Source organism: Herpailurus yagouaroundi, unplaced genomic scaffold (genome assembly GCF_014898765.1).
Source record: "Herpailurus yagouaroundi ecotype Mexico unplaced genomic scaffold, PumYag 205, whole genome shotgun sequence".
NCBI classification, from domain to species: Eukaryota; Metazoa; Chordata; class Mammalia; order Carnivora; family Felidae; genus Herpailurus; species Herpailurus yagouaroundi.
In genome coordinates this window covers 7,126,061-7,146,154 of record NW_024412436.1, presented here as the reverse complement: position 1 = coordinate 7,146,154, position 20,094 = coordinate 7,126,061, and the positions used below count along the sequence as shown (strand labels likewise).

Genomic DNA, 20,094 nt, shown 5'->3' with positions numbered 1-20,094 from the left:
TGATAAATATTAATAGATCACAAACTCTTTAGGATTCTTAATAATTTTTAAAAATATGAAGGGGTCCTGTGATCAAAAAGTTTAAAGACTGCTGTGTTAGCTCTTTCTAGAAGGCAAGAGGTTTAGCTTTAAATGAAATGAGATAAGATAGTGGCAGAGGAGGGCAAGTAGTTTTTTTTTTTATTTGTTTAATTTTTGTGATTGGATCTTAAGGATGGAAACTGCATGCTTATATTTACTTCTTCATGGAATGCACTCAGTGGAGTAGAATTTTACAAACTGCCTGTTGAATTGTGTTCCATTAGTAGGTTGTGAAAGCAACTGAGAAAGTAGTAACCAGTATTTTTATTTTAATATGATGGAATAGAATGGAAAATACCAGAGAGTAGGGTAAGGTAAGGGTTGGTTTGTGAAACGTTTGTTTCAATTAAATCTATGTATGTAGGAATACGCATGTTTGTACTGAGTCAGTGGAAAATGTTTATCTTACTGGACGGGTTGCTGAAAAAGTGTGAAAGCCTTTGCAGTAGAGAATCTTTATCACTCTTACAAATGGTCATATTAGCCCAGCCTTGGCTTGGATTCAACCTTGTGCTGTCTTGATTCTCTACAGTGCTGGCTATCATTCCCAAAGCCATTACCTGTTTTCTTGCCCAAGGTCCTTTCTGTCTTTGTTGGCTTCTCCATCAAGACCTTAGATTATCCAGATTTGAATTATATTGCAGCTTTTCTTTTTCCTACAGTTTTCTCTCTGTCACCCTTGTCAGGTTTCCACTCAAGCTTCTGTGTAACACTCTTCAATTTAATCCTACAGATAGTGCCCGACAAACTTTCTGTTCTGGTCCAGTTCATCCAAAGCCTTGTCGCCCATGGTTTGGCTATGTCCCTCCACTCATTGTCTCTGATTTGTACTCAGGGCTAAAAGCATAAGTTGAAAAACCCCTTCTCTGGGAAAGTCATTCTTCACCTCCTTTCCTGTCACAAACCACAGACCACAATAAGCATTTAACCTTTCAACATGGTAGATTCACAATAAATACCAGCTACTTTAGTGAGGCGTTTTGAGAGAATCATTACACATTTGTTTTAACAACCGTCATAGAGATTGAATGACGTGGATTGTGTAGTTTCAAAATTATATTAATCTTAGCAGCAATTCCAGGGAATGTCAGAAGACAAGCAGAACTTAAAGTGAGAACATTTCAAGGTCTTGGTTGAAATGCAGAGGATTGCTGTCATTGTATGCAACCAAGTGAAAAATTTTCAGGGTGGTATAAATCTTTTCCCCAAATTTCCCCGAGAGGGGACTGTATTACAAAAACATTTATATTTTATTTGAAGAAAAAAATGATGTTCATTTTTCTTTTTGGCAGTGTATACTTTTGGAAATATTATTCCGTATTGTCCTGTTCTACAAGTGTGCCTCACGAGAAGGCCCACTTTTTACCAGTGTGTAACCTTGAGTCTATCCTTGGGTCTGTCCCTTGACTTTCCAGACCCTTATTTCCATCATCTGTACAAAGGAGTTAATAAAAATTATGTTATCTATGAATGTATATAAAAGTAGAGTATAAATTTTACTTTATTAGTATATGAACTGTTCTCTTTTGCTTATTAAATAAGATCACATCTGATGCCAAAGTATCCGCAGTGGTAGGAGGCCAGCAGCCAAACTGTGACACAGGAGCCCAGTTACTTCTTATGTGAGAAAGTCACCCTAACTGAAAAATCAATATACATTTTCTTAAATAATACTATTTGTAGAGGGAGTGTATATTCCTTTTAAAACATAAATTTTATGGTGTAATAAATTGATGATTGCTACAGCTGAGTGATGAGTACACAAGGGTCCAATGTATTCTGTTTATTTGTGTCTATTTAATTTTTTCTGCAGTAAAAACTTAAAAATTGCACATATAATGAGAATTTTAGAGCAGTCTAAGTGTATGTCACATAACATTTGCTTTCATATGACTCTACTTTCTAAGAGCACAGATTTCCTAGACAGGACATATTTATCACCTCCATGTCTGTCGATACCTAACACCAACCGCGAAGATACAAAGATGGCCCTTTAACGGCAGAACAATGTTCATACTCCCCAAGGATACTGATCCAAAACAAGTGTCCAGGGCTGGCGAGAAGAAAAGAAGTAAGCCTGAGCCACACAAGACAAATACAGTGGGGAGAAACATCATTTTTCCCCACTAGGGCCTGAATTCACTGCCAGTGCCCTTGTTCTCGCCTCTCCGTTTGAGAATTAGTATTCAGGACCCTCAATGGTAGGTAAGTGGATTTTTGAAAAAATGAACTGATATTTATTTAATAGGAGGGTAAATGTATCCTGGAAGAAATCCTGTTAATTTTATACCCATAGCTTTTAACTGAGCAGTAAGGCATTGCTGAGTTTGAAGTGGGAAGTTGTAGGTGAGCATCTTAGATGATTGGTTGAGGGAGCACATTTAGCTTTCTCTGGTTGATCCTGAGATAGAAGCAGGAGCAAAAATTGAGGAAGCCAATAGTCATTACCAAGGTCCTAACTCTGGGATCACTGCGATGTTGTGATTTTGGCTTCCTGGGTTGATTGAAGAGGTTGTGGGCAGCGTTCCGTTGTCGTGTGTGGTCTGCCTATTTTCTCTTTGTGTATTCAGTCTCTCAGAAGGTACTGTTCAGGATACACATACAGATGTAATTAAACCAGTATTTATCCTCAACTATTTATCCCCATTAAAAAGGGACAGAACAAATAAGAGATGTATACAGATGACTATAATGTAATACAGAGTGTGATATAAAAGTGTAACTGAACTAATGTGCACTCGCTCCTTGGTGAGTTACAGGGGGAAAATACACCAGGAGGGCTGTCACACAAACTAATCTTTATTTGCAGCAAATAAGGAGATCATGGGGAATAATTTCCAAAGCCGTGACTCCCTGAGCAGGGGTGAGGAGGTTCTTTTTGTTTAGGGTTTTGGATGAATATTTAGAAAGGGGAACTTTGTCATCGCATGTAAAGTTGGGCATAAGGTTGTGCAGGCATACTTAGAAAACATGCCTATATGTGCATCGTATGATATGTTAGTGAACCTTGTGCTCCCCCTATAGTGGGGACTTTAATATTATAATGAAGCAGAGGTAACTGTTGTCCAAGGGGAAGGGACTATGGGTGTGGCCTGAGAGTCTGTATAAAATGGATGGGATCTTAGGCTTTTTATCTCAGGTGAGGTATGCAGGACTTGCTTGTTCATAGGCTGGAATCAGTTGACCTTGAGTGCAAGCTTCTGCAGAGAGAGCTAGTAGATTTGTTCGTGGGGTCTGAAAAGAAACAGTAACTGATTAGGGAAAAACAGTTCTCTGAAAAACAAGCTTTAAATGTTCTGCTAGTTTTAACCTCAATAACCCTATAGGGCACAGTTTTAAAAGGGAATAGAGTCACAGTAGCCACTCAGAAAATAGGGTAGTTTCACTTCAGAGTAGGTGCTTTTGGAAATAGTGTCATGTCAGGGTTTATGGGGGAAGAGGGAGGGGGAACAAATGTTGAGTTGAAAAGCATGTGTTTCATCAAGGAATTAGAATTCTCATTTTATGGGGAAGGAGATTAAGGCTCAGAGAGGTTAAATTACGGTTGATCTTTAAAAAAAAATAAATTACAGTTGATCTTTGAACAACATGGGTTAAAACTGTGTGTATCCACCTATATGCAGATTTTTTTTCAGTAAATACAGGACTATAATTGTATTTTTCTGTTCCTTATGATTTTCTTAGTAACGGTTTCTTCTCACTAGCTCACTTTATTGTAAGAATCAGGATATAATATAGATAACTCACAAAATATGTGTTAATAAACAATGTTATCAGTAAGGCTTCTGGTCTGCAGTAGGCTATTAGTAGTTAAGTTTGGGGGGGATCAAAAGTTATATGTGGATTTTCATCTGTGTTTAGTGGGGGTGTGGGGCAGTGTCTATAACCCACATGTTATCCAAGGGTGAACTGTACTTTCCTAAAATCGTTCAACAAATGACAGAACTGAGACTTCCACCTGGTTCTGTTGGACGAGGGTCATATATTTCTTAATTGTAGTTCCCAAAGTTGTATATCCATGAAGGTATCCAAATGTTAAGGAAGCAGATAACAGTTTTAAAATTTTATTTAATTTTTATTTTTTTCTTTAAGACAATGAAAACCAAAGGCATTGTTTTCTTTATTCTAGCTACAAAAAGTAAAGTTCACAAGCTTTTCTTGACTGGAGACTTGAAGAAATTGATGATTCTCAGTGGGGCTGTTTCAGATTATCTTGGAGTCCCTGTGGGATTTACACTTGACAAAGGGGGAAATCATTGTCAGTGGTTCAACATCACTGTGGTTTAGTGTTTCCATGCAGATTGATTCACAGCTGTGTATTGTTGGGTAGGTCCCAACCTGCTGAGCCTCTTTTCTCCTCAGTAGCATAAAGACAAAACCATATATGGCGAATTTTGAGCTGGACTATCCCCCACTCACCCACTCATCTGACTTGTGGTGAATATTTATACTTTGGAAAAAGTTATTGCTTGGTGTATTTGTTAAAAATACACTCATTCAGAGTTTGCTTACAATATCTGATATTTGAAGTTGTACATAATTATTAAATGTATGTTAAGTGAATTTGCCTCTTTTAAAAATTAATCCCAGTACATAAACTTTATAAGTATCTGCAAGTGTCACTGATTGAGCTGGCATCCAAGTGACAATGTTTTGTGGAGCACATGTTATCTCCATGTTATCAGGAACTTGGTAAAACTTCATGTGTAAATATGCCCCATCTTTTCTGATAGATAATTATTGGGGGGTTATCACCTTATATTTAATCATATTCAATAATACCTAATTTGCAATTGTTACGAATATGTAATTAAATGTGTGTGGGGTACTTGGCTCATATTTGGTGTACAATAAATGTCACTTTCCCCTTCTTTCATATCAAGCCGAGTTAAATGTTCTAGAACCTCCTGATACTCGATATTAATCCAGTAAGCATTATAGCTCATGAAGACGTGGTTTTGAATGTACTTTATATGTTTCTTGTTGGAGCGCCCTTAGCTATAATTCCCATTAAGGTCCTCCCTGTTTATTCAATAGACATGATTAGACAAACAATGAAACAATGAAGGACTAAACAAAAATAGACTGAGTATATTGTGTTAAAAGATAAAGTGAGGAGTGTTAAAAATGTTAAGAATTTATCTGAGCAAAAATTGATTCCAATAGGCCATTACCAAACCAGAACTGGTTAGCAGCATTCTGGAGATGGGAGCTGGGAAAGTCTTATCTAGAGAAGATATAGAATCAAAGAAAGGAAATTGATGGGTTATAGCTTCAGGCATACTTGGCTGTTTATGATTGGTTGTCCTTAGTATTTGCCTTATTTGGAAAAGTGTAGTTGGCTGACTGTTATTGGTTGGCCTTGGTTTCAATTTCTTTTTTTTAAATTTTTTTAATGTTTATTTATTTTTGAGAGACAGAGAATGAGTGAGGGAGGGGTAGAGAGAGAGGGAGACAAAGAATCTGAAGCAGACCGCTCCAGACTCGAGCGGTCAGCGTAGAGCCTGATGTGGGGCTTGAACTCATGAGCTGTGAGATCGTGACCTGAGCCGAGGTCGGACGTTTAACTGACTGAGCCACCCAGGTGCCCCCTTAGGTTTCAATTTCTTAACATTGAGATATTTACAGGCTAAGGTTGTAGTTTGCTTATATAGGCCACCAAAGTATTAGAGCCACTTAGATCTAATGGCCTCCTTGTTTAATTTTCTGAATTAATCAAATTAATTACAAACTAATTTTTAATAGTCATTATTTTCAAATTATGCTGATTAATTAATAAAATTAATATTAATCATAAAATTATTAATTACAAAAATAAATTAATTAATACCACATGTTAGAGACAGTATGTCAAATCCCAAACACTTAGAGGTAAGAAACATAATAGAAATTTTAAGTCAGACTTAAGTCAGTATGTGATGTGGAGCCATTAAAGTTTTTTTTTTTAATTTTTAAAAAATATTTGTTTATTATTTAAAGAGAGAGAGAGATAGAGTGTGAGCAGGGGAGGGGCAGAGAGAGAGAGAGACACAGAATCCAAAGCAGGCTCCAGGCTCTGAGCTGTCAGCACAGAGCCCGATGCGGGGCTCGAACTCACGAACCTCGAGATCATGACCTGAGCTGAAGTCAGACACTTAACCATCTGAGCCACCCAGGTCCGCCAAAGATTTTTCAGTGTGTAGTTGGTGGTAGGGCTACATATAACGAACCCACTGGCTTGCTTTGACCTATGCTTCTGAAACGTTGATCTGGCAGGATTATCCAGAAAGAAATGATTAGGGGAAGCGGTGGCTGGAAATGGGAGAGTAATCAGGAATCTGTAGCTGCACATGCACATGAGTGGGATAGTAATGTTCATGGTGGCATTAGTAGCAAGAGAAAAGGGATCAGATGCAAAAGGGTGTGTATGTTGAGGCGGGGGCAGGGAGGGATTGTCAGAAATCAAAGACTTCACTGAAATTCCAGCATGGGTGGGTTGGAAAATGTTATATACATAGAAAAGCATGTACATATACATGCATGTGTATGTGTATGCATGTCACAGGGCACATTTTAAGGTCATCACTGAAATGTAGACTTGTGTATTATATGGAAAACCATCTACTTCCAAGTGGTTCTTGTTTACCCTCACACTGCTACCGCACTCACAACACTTCTAACACCAGTCATGTGGGTTTTTTTCCACACCAGTTATTTAAGATACCAGCTGGGTGTCCTACAATTCAATTCAACTGTGACACTCACTGGAGTTAGTGCAGACCCCACAGGTGAAGTAAGGGCTCAGTCCCATGAGGCTGTCCCCACCTTAGATGTTGACAAGTAGTAGGTCCCAAGGTTACCCGCAACTTTTGACCCTTGATCCGTCCCCTCCTTGGATTTAATTATTTGCTAGGAAAGCTTACAGAGCTCAGATAAATACATTTACTGGTTTATTATATAATAAAAAATACGCTATGGTAAAGGATACAGATGAAAAACCATGTGAACAGATGCATAGGTTTGGAAGGGTCCTAAGAGCAGAAAACCCTGTCCCCTTGGAGTTGAGATGTGCTATCTTCCTGGCAGGTAGATCTGTTCACTAACCTAGAAGCTCTCTGAACCCCTTACTTCTGGGGGTTTCATGGGCGTTTCATCACCTAGGCATGGTGGATCCTTAACTCCATTTCCAGGCCCTCCCGCCCAGAGAATGGCGGATGGGACTAAAAATTCAAAGCTTTTAATCATGGCTTGGTCTTTCTGGTCACTGGCCCCCACCCAGGAACCCATCAAGAGTCATCTCATTAGAACAAAAGACGCTTTCACCTGAGAAATGCCAAGGGATTTAGGAGCTCTGTGTCAGGACCCCAGGGCAGAGATCAATATATATTTTTTCTATTATTTCACTCCTGTGCTTTAAAAACATGAACATCCTATTACTACTCACCCACCCTCCAAAAAGATGCATACAAATTCCTATATATATAACATGTGGAGTTGTTCTGTGTAGCTGAAATCACGTTTGCCCCAGCTATCTCTTGAATAGCATCTCCCCTGTGATTCCCTTTGCCTGGACTCTTTTTTTTTTTTTTTTTTTAATTTTTTTTTTCAACGTTTATTTATTTTTGGGACAGAGAGAGACAGAGCTTGAACGGGGGAGGGGCAGAGAGAGAGGGAGACACAGAATCGGAAACAGGCTCCAGGCTCCGAGCCATCAGCCCAGAGCCTGACGCGGGGCTCGAACTCACGGACCGCGAGATCGTGACCTGAGCTAAAGTTGGACGCTCAACCGACTGCGCCACCCAGGCGCCCCTGGACTCTTTTTTCCATTCACACAACCTGTGTTACCTAGTTACACTGTGTCATATTTTACTTTCCTTCTTTGTAATGCTAGGTAATTGTCCGAAGTTAATTTCTGTTTTCCCTGCTTGACATATAGCTCTGTTGTTGCCTTGGTGATGTATGTGTTACACAGCATATGACACTGTGCTTTGTAATAAGGGATGTTGGCTTAAAGGAGAAAAGCACTTTGTAATGAAAGACACATCCTGGCAAGGGTTTAAACATGCATAAGGGACACTGAGATCTTTCCCAGCCTTTTAGGTGAATTTATGCTTTTAGCATTTATATCTGTTTTCTCAGTATTTTCTGGCTACACTTCAGCCACATTCACTGGAAGAAACAGAATGCATTTAGGAACTGAGTAAGTTAGTAGATATGAATGAAAAATGGAATAATATCATTACAAATTGTATATACACATCCAATCAATCTTATTACATTTCCTTACGAATATGGCTTAGTTTTTAGTATTTTGTGGTGCTACACGTGCACATAACATGCAAGGAAGCACTTTACAGATTATAGGGTTAGACAATTTTCCCCATGTAACAGCATCATAATGTGGCTTCTTGTTGCATGCAAGTGCACATATTGCAGGTCACGTTAGATCCAGGAGACATAATAGTTGTAAACGTCACACAGCTTACGGAATCTGGAGGGGAAGTATTGTTGATATAAGGACTAGTCCTTCAAACCAGTATTGCAAATGATTACATTCCATAATTTTGTTAGACACATGCACATATAAATAATATAGTAATTATTGTAACATTACATTTGAACTATTTTGGGCGTGGTACGTGTGCCTCTGACAATAGCCAAATACACTTAGGTTTTCAGATCAGGATTTCTGGCTGGTGCTGTGGAACAGCTGCAAGCCAGCCATAGTTGCTGAGTCTATGTGACCTTCTGAAGTCCAAAGTTTAAGATAATAGATACAGGTTGTCTCGCAGTAAGTAAGGCACATTCCTTTGTTTGTTTTGTCTTTTCAGTTTATCATGAAATCTTTGAGAACTTTTGTCGGGAAGAAGGCAACCAAGAGTTCTGATGTCCTTGGTACGGAGAAAACAAAATCACGGGGGATATAAAAGATATTGGGCTAGAAGTTATCCATCCAGTTGTCTGGGCTTAGACCTACTTTGCTTAGGGATTTTGGGTAAACAAATCCACAATGCATCCTAATTTCCCTCTCTAGAGTACAAGAGAATGAATGAGCAGTTGCACTAAGCCTGTATGGAGAGCGCTCTTTCATAGGTGGATCAGCAAGGAGGTTGTTTTGCCTGTTCCCCATTCCCAGCCTTGCACATGTAAAAGATGAACCAGAAAATTTACATTGAGTTTTCTCTTCTTTAGAGCTAACTGTTCAGTGGGTTTAGAAGATCAATATGCCTGTTCAAATGCTTCTGAAAAATAAAGTCCATTTTAACTTTGTAGTGCCTTGAATTGCCAGCACTTAGCAAAGGGACAGTTAAAGGGGAAATGTTTTTCCTTTTGCCTTTCAACAATTTACTCATCGATCTCAAAAGAATTCTAGAAAATTGAAATTTAAAAATCAATGTATGAAATAAGTAAACCAAGGAATGTCACACAGAGGAAAAGGTCAAGCTCAGCAGGAGCAAAAACCAATTTAAAACCTTAAAAAGCATGAAACCTAAGGCAAATGGCCAAATCACTACACATATATTTATTTTTAGTGTGTGCATCTGAAGTAGATGATCATGGCAATCATGATGGCCGTGATTATGCTTTTGTCCTTCTAAAGTGCTTTTGCCTTGCATTCAGGTTATAATCCCTTAAAAAATGTTTTTGAATGAGAGTCACAGGCAGGGTATTAATTCTTAGACTAAGCAGCCTGGATGAACCTCTGCTAACACTAATCATGTACAAGTATCCTTGCTTTTAGAAAGTTCTCTTTATGCCACTTTGCTTTTATGAAAGAGATATTTTAGTACCTGTTTTTACTAACCAAAATACATCCAAAGATGGTTTTCATTTCTATGAAAAAAGGCCCAAACTGGAATATTAAGCATCCTTTCTGCAGCAAGCCCTTAATAGAGGCAGTGCTTACCCCAGTCAGTGAGCGTGGTGCTGGCTAGTGCCTTCCCCAGGAACTACATTCAGTGTTTCAGCATCATGCCACCAGAGCTTTGAATTCTGACCGTGACCATCTGTGCTTTATCTCCACTTATTTTGTGTAGCTGTTGGCAAAATGTGACCTAAGGTATCAGAAAAGCCTAGGAGACTTATTTTGGGGGTCTGGGAATGTCCAGAAAACTTTCCAGATAAATTAGTGGTAATGGCTTCTTCACCTTAAGCCATTATGGCTTATGAGAGGTTTCATGGGAACGTTACTTTTTCATAACGGGGGAAACCTACATGTTGTGGGGGTGACCGAAGGTCATCTTTTTGATCACTTCTGGCAAAACTACACAAAAATTGTCCCAGAGACATCTCTGAGCCCCCATTTTACAAAAGAATTTATCATAAAGTAAGTTACTTAAGTAATATATCTTGGTATCACGTCATTGAAAATACGGGTCTTCAGCCCTTATGCCTACACTTAATCCAAATCCCTTGTTTCCTCTCAGGGGAAGCAGAGCACAGCTATTGCTTCTGGCTCCAAAAATAGCACTCCATGCGCTGATAGGTTTTGTCCAGAGCAGCACTCTCAACCTGGATTTTCTGAGAATATTAAGCCCTAATTGCCTGAGGGAGCCATTGTATGTGATAAATTAACCTCTCTCCTATGCATTTGGAATGCTGCTAGTCCTCTACCAACCTTGAGAGAATTGAGAACATAATTATTCATATTCTGAAGGGCTTAATTCTCTTACAGAACCCTCACTGAGAAAGAAGGCTGTGTAGGGCATGACTTCATTTGGCATCACTGTTTGCATTTTTATAACAGAAGCGTCTAGCTCAGGTGAACCTGTACATCAATGAAACCACTGGGAAAGCATCCCTTCATAATCCTTAGAAAGGACCTCATACCTTTGGTTTCTGAGCCCTGGCAAGAAGTTTCAGACTCTAGATTCCCAAGAAGGCATATGGGCAAAGAGCTGCCTGGCTGTTCAAGGTTGGGAAATGGTACATTCCACGGTGAACACAGATGCCTTGTCTCTCCAACTTAGAAAGTTTGTCATGTTTTCCCACCATGATCAATGCTGCAAGAACATGTATCTCTTATATGTCCTCACTCAGTGTGCTATCCTTTCTGGTCTTGACCCTCTTGATTAGTATCTGTATCTGAAGTCTCCCTGACGGTGCTTGGACTCTGAGAACTTCATCGCACATTTATAGCTCTTACCAGGCTAAGGGTACGGAAAGGACAAAAAACAATGAGTATAAGATGGATCAAAGGTCAAGCTTCTTGTTATTTTTACTACTTCTTACTTTACCACGGAATGCTTGGTCTTCTGAAATCAGAATTCAGTTCGACTTCTGCACTTAAGAAGACCCTGGTACATGTGCTCAGTGACTTAAGGATAGTATTCATAATAATACTTGATAGTTTTTATAACTATGTATCTTATACATATATGTCACTTGCTCCTCATTGAACATGAGAAATAGAATTATTTCTATTAGAATTAATAGAAATAATTCTATTAGAATTAATAGAAATTATTATTAGAAATTATTAATTTATTAATAATATTAATAGAAATAATAATATTATTAATAGAAATAATATTTCTATTAAATTACTAATAGAAATTTCTAATAGAATTAATAGAATTATTAGTAGAATTATCTCCATTTAATGGATAAAGATACAAACGTTTAAAATGGGAGGCTTCCCCAAGATGAGTGAACTAATATGCCTCCCAGCTGAATCTTTAACTTAGCCTCATTTCACATTTGGACTGGACTACATAGCATCCTCCTTCCATTATCTCCAGACACTCGGCTAACTCTGGAGCTTTACGTGTTCAAATTAATTGTACAGTCTTGCCTCACTTCTTGCCTCCTGTGTTTGATCCTACTGTTCCCAACATCATTCCACATCATGCCAAGTGTCATTATGGAAATTGTGTAATGACAAGAGACCTTGAAAGAAGAATTTTCATGTCTTTCTCTGAGAATCTCTATAGATTCTTACAGAACAAATCATGAATGTGTGGTAATATCTTTAATGGAATGGTGAGACATGGCATCCATATTTCTGTCTTTACTTTTATTTGGTCGATTTCTAACGGTTACCCGCCCCCCATCCCCTGGCTAAAAATACTATGTAAGCTTGATGATATGAGAACTCCTTAATGAGGCTGAGAGCAAGAAAGGAGGGGATGAAATAAAGTCAGGTTTTTGTTGTCTTTCTTGTTATTTAAGCATGAATGTTCAACTTCATTATGTCATATTAATGACATTTTTGTTCACAAATACTGGATGCTTATTGAATTTGTGGAAGGGTGGACTTCACTGCATTTTATAGTTTGTAGATAACTGTGTTGAAACTGAATTACAGGTTAAATAATTTATATTTTAATGTAAAAGCTAAAATGAATCTGATGTCTCCTGATTTAAATTCCATCTTCCCTTCGTAGCCATTCCTATCTCTTTTATGCTCATGAATTCTTATGAATTTGTATTCGTTGAAACCTTTTTGAAGACATTCAGATTTTCTGTAATCAAGTGAAGACTTCAATGACTCTGATAATTTTGACATAATTTTTTTATCTAAGAGCTCAGGAATATATCACAGGTGATACTCACCCCTTTAGGCAGTAGGTGTGAATGTTCTTAAACTATAATAAAAGATTTTAACATAATGATCCTGGAGAACAGAGGTACCTAGAAAACAGTGCTGAGTGAATTTCTTCTGAGGGATGAGTCTGAGGAGAAAGATGAAGGACAAAGTCATTAATAGAAGCATCATTTGTTTTAACAGTTCCCATGCATGAAATTTGCAACTTTGTAGGGGGTTTACAGAATAGTGGGGGCTGTTCTAGGCTTTCAGCAAATGTGGCATTTTCTGAATCACAAAACACCATGATGAGAGCTTTCTTTCTGCCACTGGGTTGATCTCTTGATCTCAGTCGCTTTATGTAGATGGCTAAGATGCTGTCCGTCCATTGTATAAGATTGTTCTTAATCTTGGATGGAGGATGGATAAGGTAGTAAGCATAAATTTCTGTTCTGCCAAGTGTGAAGGTTTTGGAGGAAGGGATAGAGTTTATTTCACAGGCTCCTGGAAATGGGTCTGTGGTGCTGAATGGCCAGCAATAGACCAGGATTTCTTTATCATTTAGGGCTGGCAATACCAAGGGAGGTACTCTATGCAGAACTTTGTGAAAGGGTGGGCCTCCTTATTAGGGGAAGGGGATAACACAGGATCAGAATTTATAATTTATGTACCATGAGTATGATAGACAAGGTCTTAGTCGCTAAAGTCTTGAATTTTAAGATGAAGGTGCATCTTTTAAACTTGGGAAAGTCCAATATTAGTTAAAAAATTAAATAATACCTATGACTTCAGGTAACAGAATGTATTACCCAAGGAGCCACAAAACTTAAATGGGTTCGGAAGGTGTTGGATGCATTGATGAACAATGAAGACATACATGGTTCTAAAGAGAAGCTAAGGTTTGATCCAAGAACTGAAACACTAGCATAATTCCAAAGCTATTGCTGAGCTCTTGTACTCTGTGACAGTACTTTGAGGCCCTTTCCATTAGTGAGACTGTGTTAAAATGGCAAGCTCAGTCAAGAGCCTCCTGACATCTCTTATTGGTCCTTCCTCCTAATGTCAGAGGATTAGTAAATACAGGGTATATTCTGCATTCTCTTCCTTTTTCTCTCACCCAAGGCAATGGCTGTCTTTAGATCATTTGTTTCCTAAGTATTCACTGAGAAGTTATTTTAAGAGAATGACGGGTCTGTCTTTGCTAAATCCTGGAGGCTGAGGAATTTCAAGCGAATTCCAGAAACTAAAATAGGAAAAGAGCTCATTCAGAATCAGGTATCTGCATCAAGGAGAAAGTTAGCAAGAAAGATTTCTCACTTATCAGGATTTCTCCTGTCTCCTGAGGGAGGGCTGATGATAAGACTATTGATTCTGTCTACCAGGGTGATAATGAGGTGTGACTAATTTAAAAAGAGTGTAAACAGGTTAGTCCATTAGCACTGAATTTAAAAGGCAGAGAAAAAAACAATTTCTAGATAGACCGGTCTAGTTGCTGAAGACCACTAGTCGTTGCACAGAATGTTTACATACAGTATATTACAGCACATAACTGGGGACATTTGACCCCGAAATGTGTGATGATAGATGTTTGAATAGTTTATAGTATAAGATTTTAATCTTATTATTTGAGCATTCTCAACCCAAATTTTTAATGAAAAAAATTATAAAGGTAATATATAAACAAGGTGCGTGGTTAAAGGACAAACAAGCCTACAGATAGCACAGAAATATGTAAAGTGAAAAACAGAGGATCTCCACCACCAATTCCTTATGGTCTCTGCCCCCAAATACATAATGGGGGCTCACCATCAGAATATTTGTAATCTAAAAGGAATGAGGGGCACTTGGGTGGCTGAGTCGGTTAAGCATCTCTGACTCTTGATCTTAGCTCAGGTCTTGATCTTAAGGTCATGAGTTCAAGCCCTGCGTTGGGCTCTGTCCTGGGCATGAAGCCTACTTAAAAACAAAAACAAAACAAAAACTTAGGGAGGTGCCTGGGCATCTTAGTCAGTTGAGTGTCTGACTCTTGATTCCGGCTTAGGTCATGATCTCACAGTTCATGAGTTCAAGCCCCACACTGGACTCTGCAGTGCTGAGCCTGCTTGAGATTTTCTCTCTCTTTCTCTCTCTGCTCCTCCCCTGCTCTATCTCTCTGTCTCTCTCTCAAAAATAAATAAACATTAAACAATTTTAAAATATTAAAAAATAAAAGAAATGATAAATAGGTAAAGAATCAACTTATACGTAAGTCATTTAAAGTAAGGTGGGCATAAATAAAAAAAACAAAGTTATAATAAAGTTATCTATGAGTTCCAAAGGAGCTATGATTATATTCAGTTGGGGTGAGGGAGGCAGGGGAAAGGATTAGGGAAGATTTCAGTAAGAAAATATGGGGCGCCTGGGTGGCGCAGTCGGTTAAGCGTCCGACTTCAGCCAGGTCACGATTCTCGAGGTCCGTGAGTTCGAGCCCCGCGTCAGGCTCTGGGCGGATGGCTCAGAGCCTGGAGCCTGTTTCCGATTCTGTGTCTCCCTCTCTCTCTGCCCCTCCCCCGTTCGTGCTCTGTCTCTCTCTCTGTCCCAAAAATAAATAAACGTTGAAAAAAAATTTTTTTTTAAAAATAAAAAAAAAAAAAGAAAATTAATGTCAAAATTATCTTAAAAGTATAATAGAATTGCCCCCAGAGAAGGTAGAAAAAGGAAGGACACAGCTGGCAGAAGGAATGGTATGAGAAAATGTGAAGCAATGAGCCATAGCTGGGCATTTGTAGAGCATGAGGTGTTGTGAGGAGAGTGGGGATTTTCAAGGCTGGAATAATTGTTTTGGACCTTACTGTGGATAAATTTGAATTGTTATTTAACTTACAGAGAGTTTATGAGGTCGTCAGGTCAGTCAAAAATTGAAATAAAGGGTGACATATTCAACTTGCTCCCAAGTTAATTTGTCTGTTGAGCGGACTAAGATAGGTGCCAACAGGTGTCTATTGCACAGAGAATATCAAACAGGCTACCCGTGAAGTAAATGATGACACAGTGGACATGGGTTTGAGAATCACTGTAGCCTTCAGAGAGGTGGGCAGAGCTGGATGAGGTGGCAGAAGGATTCTTGTACAGGTCACCATTGTAAGCAAGAGCCTTGCTCATTCTCCTCTTGAAGCCAGGATGAGCAATTGATTTAGGATTCACATGTTCTGCATCCTCCTTCTCTTTCCATTGCTTTATCCTGGCTGCCCTGTAGGCTCAGCTCAGTCTTATCTTTTTCATGAAACCTTTCCCAATATTTCAGGAGACACTGGCAACTCTCCTACTTGAACTCTGACTGCAGTAACAAGTAGCCATTAGCCTCCTTTTGAAAGTTAAACAAATGGCCCCTCAGAGGAACAACAACAACAAAATAATCTGAAAACGTAAGTTATTCTGTCATAGATATGTAATATTCTTGGGTTTTTTTGTTTTGGTTTGTTTGTGTGTGTGTGTGTGTGTGTGTGTGTGTGTGTGTGTGTGTGTGTGTTTTAACTCATGGGCAAATACTACCATGACCACATATTACATGTAAATTAGCCAAGGAGCTTCTTTCTCTCTTATGGCTGTGAAAACTACTTCTGTTGAGTTGCTTGCCTGCCCCATGGTTCTTCTCTTTTTGCCTTTTTGTCTTTCTTTGGTGCTGTATCATTATTCAGCAGGTCTCTCTCTCTTTCCCCTAGACTGCTTCCCTTACATTTCTTTTTCCTACCATACTACTCTATCCCTCTGTTTTCAGTAGGTTTTTCCTATTGAATAAAGCTATAGTGAACACTATTGTTTTTTTCTGCCAGCACCCCTTCCAAACTCAACCACCCAACAAAGCATAGTTTTGGCCCCAATTTCAGGTATGGGAATGAGAGGGAGAAGAGATTTCTCCTTGGGTTTCTGGACTACAAGCTATAAAACTCAGAAGGTAGGGGCACCATGTTGCCTGCTCTATCCATTGGAGAACGAGGAGAAGCTTCTGAACGGTGGAGAAAAGTGAAGCAGACATGAAAGGGGCCAAGATGAAAGGCAGAGACAATGTTCTGCCTGAGACCCACTCACATTTTGATCTTTGAGTTACATAAAATATCCCACAATGCTTACAACACATTTCCTTGTTTGTGACAATTTAAGTCAGAATTCTATCACTTGTAACCCAAGTGATCCTAACAAATCTAATGAGCATAGTTGTTTGTTTGTTTGTTTATTATATTCCTTAACATAGATGAGAGAATTGCTTTATTTAAAAACAAATGAGAATAACATCCATAAACTGGAAGAAATCTTTCTCTACTTCTGTAAAATCATAGAAACATAAAATCTCTACCTTCTTAAAATTAGTTATTGCTCTTGAAAAAATAAATCTACACTCAAGATGAACTAGAACAGGTTTACATGTAACTAGATTTTATAAATGTGTTTTTTCGTCATAATTTATTCATGAAAATGGTAGCTTTTTCATGTGAAAAAGCAATTAATTCTGGGTTGAGAAACTGACTGCCATCACTGTAACATGCAGGAAAATCATACCAATTAGAAGCAACTTTAACTGAATTATTGTAGCAGAAAACAGTTTGGGTTGCAAATTTTAATCTCATTATTCTTATTTAACCTTCATTAGAGGCGGACTCTGCTTTCTCGCTGTCACCACTGGATTCAGAAGTGCAAATCATATTCTTCTTTAGCAAGGCTTCTTGAAGGGAAAAGAATTATAGGCAGACTTAAGTTATATAATACCTGCCACCACTAAATTCTAAGCTATCCAAGAAGCACCTGTGTAATTGTTTCTGTCATAGCTAGCACTTGAAATGATGGCCACACACAATGATTTGAAAGCATGTGCACGTAGGAAAAAATCCATTCAATATGCCCTTTCAGGCTCTCATTTATATTTCCAAATGTCTGTGCTTAATGGTGAATTACAATAAGAAGTTGGGAAACTTCCTTTTTGAGATTTTGATTGACTCATTTCTCTTTTAGAACTACAGAGAACAAAATGTTTTAGCTTTGTTTCATACAAATGTTTCGCCTACAATCAGGGTGTCTCTGTACAACTATTGGCTTCATGAAATCAGTAGTACTGATATTATGATAAAGTTCTGGCAAATATAGCTGCAAGTAAATCTAATTAAACTCCCATCATTGTTTAGAACATTAGGGAACAAGAAAGGTTTCAAGGCAGTGATTTGGTTTTCATAGGTACGTGGGAGTCCCCCGTCTGACGGGGCCCTCTTGAATAATTAGTAAAGCTCCTCAAAGATGTACCTGCATAATCTGCTCTCTCCTTTCATTCCACCAAGTGTGAGGGCGGGCACTGTTTCACCTGAGCAGTATTTGAAATACATCACAAGCATTGAAGTGACATCTAAACTCTTCCAAAGGAAAGGCTAATTATGAATTCCTGGAGAAAGAGCAGTGTGTTGGAGTTCAGTAGCGCCTTTCATCTCCAGAGCTTACACGTACGTGACAGTGAACTTGAGTGTCACACCGACAAGGGAAACAGCCTCATCAACAGCCACTGATTTACCCTCATGTTTTGAAGGAAGGAATTCCTCTAATAAACAAGCTGAAGAACCCCTGCATGAAATAGAACAGAAATAACATTTTAGCTTATTGCACATTGAGCTCTTCTGTTCTGATATTTCTGACCCGGGCTAGTTTTTCGCCAAATGTCAGATAAAAGGAAAAAAATAAATAAAACATTTTCAAAATCTCAAAGTAAAATCTTAAAATGATTTAACTTGCACTTTTGCTCTAGGTCTCAGAAAAATCAAACATGTGCTATAAACAAAAATTCAGTGCTTCCCCCTGCCCCACCTTGTGGGCCATATACTTTACATATTAACAATACAAAAATGAGTAAGGCGAGATTTCTTTTTTTGGAAGTTCACATCTGAGGGAGAACAGAGAGATGTAAGATAGTAATTACAATGTGAAGCACTCTGTAATAGAGGTCTAAAACTTTTTTGAACAAATTGAACCGTGGATATTCTCAAAACTACTTTGCAAGAGATCATTTTTACTCTTTAACAAATAGAGAATTAGTTCGGGTCGAAAAAAAGATTACTTTTGCAAAGAGTACTCAATCTCAATTCAATTTTTTTTTCTATTTTTTACTTTAGAGAGAAAGAGAGAGAGAGAGAGAGAGAGCACAATCAAAGGAGAGGGGCAGAGGGAGAGAGAGAGAGAGTATCCCAGGCATGATCCCTGCTAGGCGCTGAGCCTGGCACGGGACTCGATCTCATGACCCTGGGATGATGACCTGAGCCAAAATCAAGGGTCAGACGCTCAACCAACTGAGAAATCCGGGTGCCCTGTAATTCAGTCTTTTGACCCTGTAAATTTCAAGAGGCAAATTCATCAAGAAAATATGAGAGCAGGGACATTTTCACTTTGTCAAAAAAGAATGTAATTCATTCCCCCCCTTTCTTCTAAATATTATTTTTCATAGTTTACTTAGTCCTTGCTTATATGCAAAAATATTCTTCTGACATTTCTTCTAATCAAATCTGTCTTTTGAGGGGCAACACGAACCCAGTCTTCTGTTAGAAATCCAAGAGAGAGCTTGTCCATAGGTACCTCTGTCTACTTCGTGATTGGTAGTTGGTTGCCTCTAATAAGTATTTGGCATTTGACCACAGCTGTCTTTGCCAGCCCGATTGTCAAAGAAAGAGAGAAGGCCTGTGGCTTCCTAGTATAATGATGAGAGAAGAAACTTATGTTGATGAGGATGATGATGAGGAGGAGGAGGAGGAGGAGAAGGAGGAGGATAGCTGTATTATGGGTACACATTTAATTAGCATTGATTCATCAATCCTCACCCCTGATAAGAAGTATATACTATTAGTATTATCTCCATTTTACAGATGAGAAAACTGAGTCTCAGAGTTGTAAAGGAAGTTAACCTGTTCATACAATTTGCAGGTAGCACAGCCAGGATTCAAACAAATTTGGCCGCAGTTCATGCTCTTAATCCCTTTGCTATATGCATTGAAATTAAAATGTGCTGACAGTTGGAAGCAATTTGTAAAAGTTCCTGATCGATTTAATGGATTCATCTATTTGTCTCTGACAGGGAAGAGGCTCTTTTTTTTTTTTTTTTTAAGTTTATTTTGAGAGAGGGTAGGAGAGAGTAAGCAGGGGAGGGGCGGGGCAGAGAGAAGGGGAAAGAGAATATCCCAAGCAAGCTCCGCACTAATGGTGGGGCTCAAACTCACTAACCATTGAGATCTCGACCTGAGCCGAAACCAAGAGTCAGATGCTTAACTGACTGAGCCTGAGCCACCCAGGCACCCCAGAAACTGGCTCTTTAACTTAACTGGGTAAGTTCTGAAAAGTGATGATTATTTCCAGACTTCAGTGATTTTGTAGCTGGAAGAAATCTTACAGATCACATGCCTCTAACTTCTTGTTTGAAGGGTGAAGAAAATAAGATTCAGAGAGAGCCTCAATGAGCAGGCATGCCCAGTGACCAGGCATGCCCAGTGACCAGGCATGCCCAG

General features: G+C 38.7%; 1 protein-coding gene across 8 annotated transcripts in view; it reads left to right on the top strand.

Annotated features, from left to right (window-relative positions):
* Window positions 1–20,094, top strand: part of RGS7 (regulator of G protein signaling 7) — a 508,190-nt gene that overhangs the window by 212,683 nt on the left and 275,413 nt on the right. Inside the window, exon 2 of one of the 8 annotated variants that reach the window (XM_040451796.1) lies at window positions 15,870–15,990. The exons of the other annotated variants lie outside the window; for them this stretch is intronic. The gene's annotated coding sequence lies outside the window, so the exon portion shown is untranslated. The remainder of the gene's footprint in view (window positions 1–15,869; window positions 15,991–20,094) is intronic. 8 annotated transcript variants of the gene reach the window in all.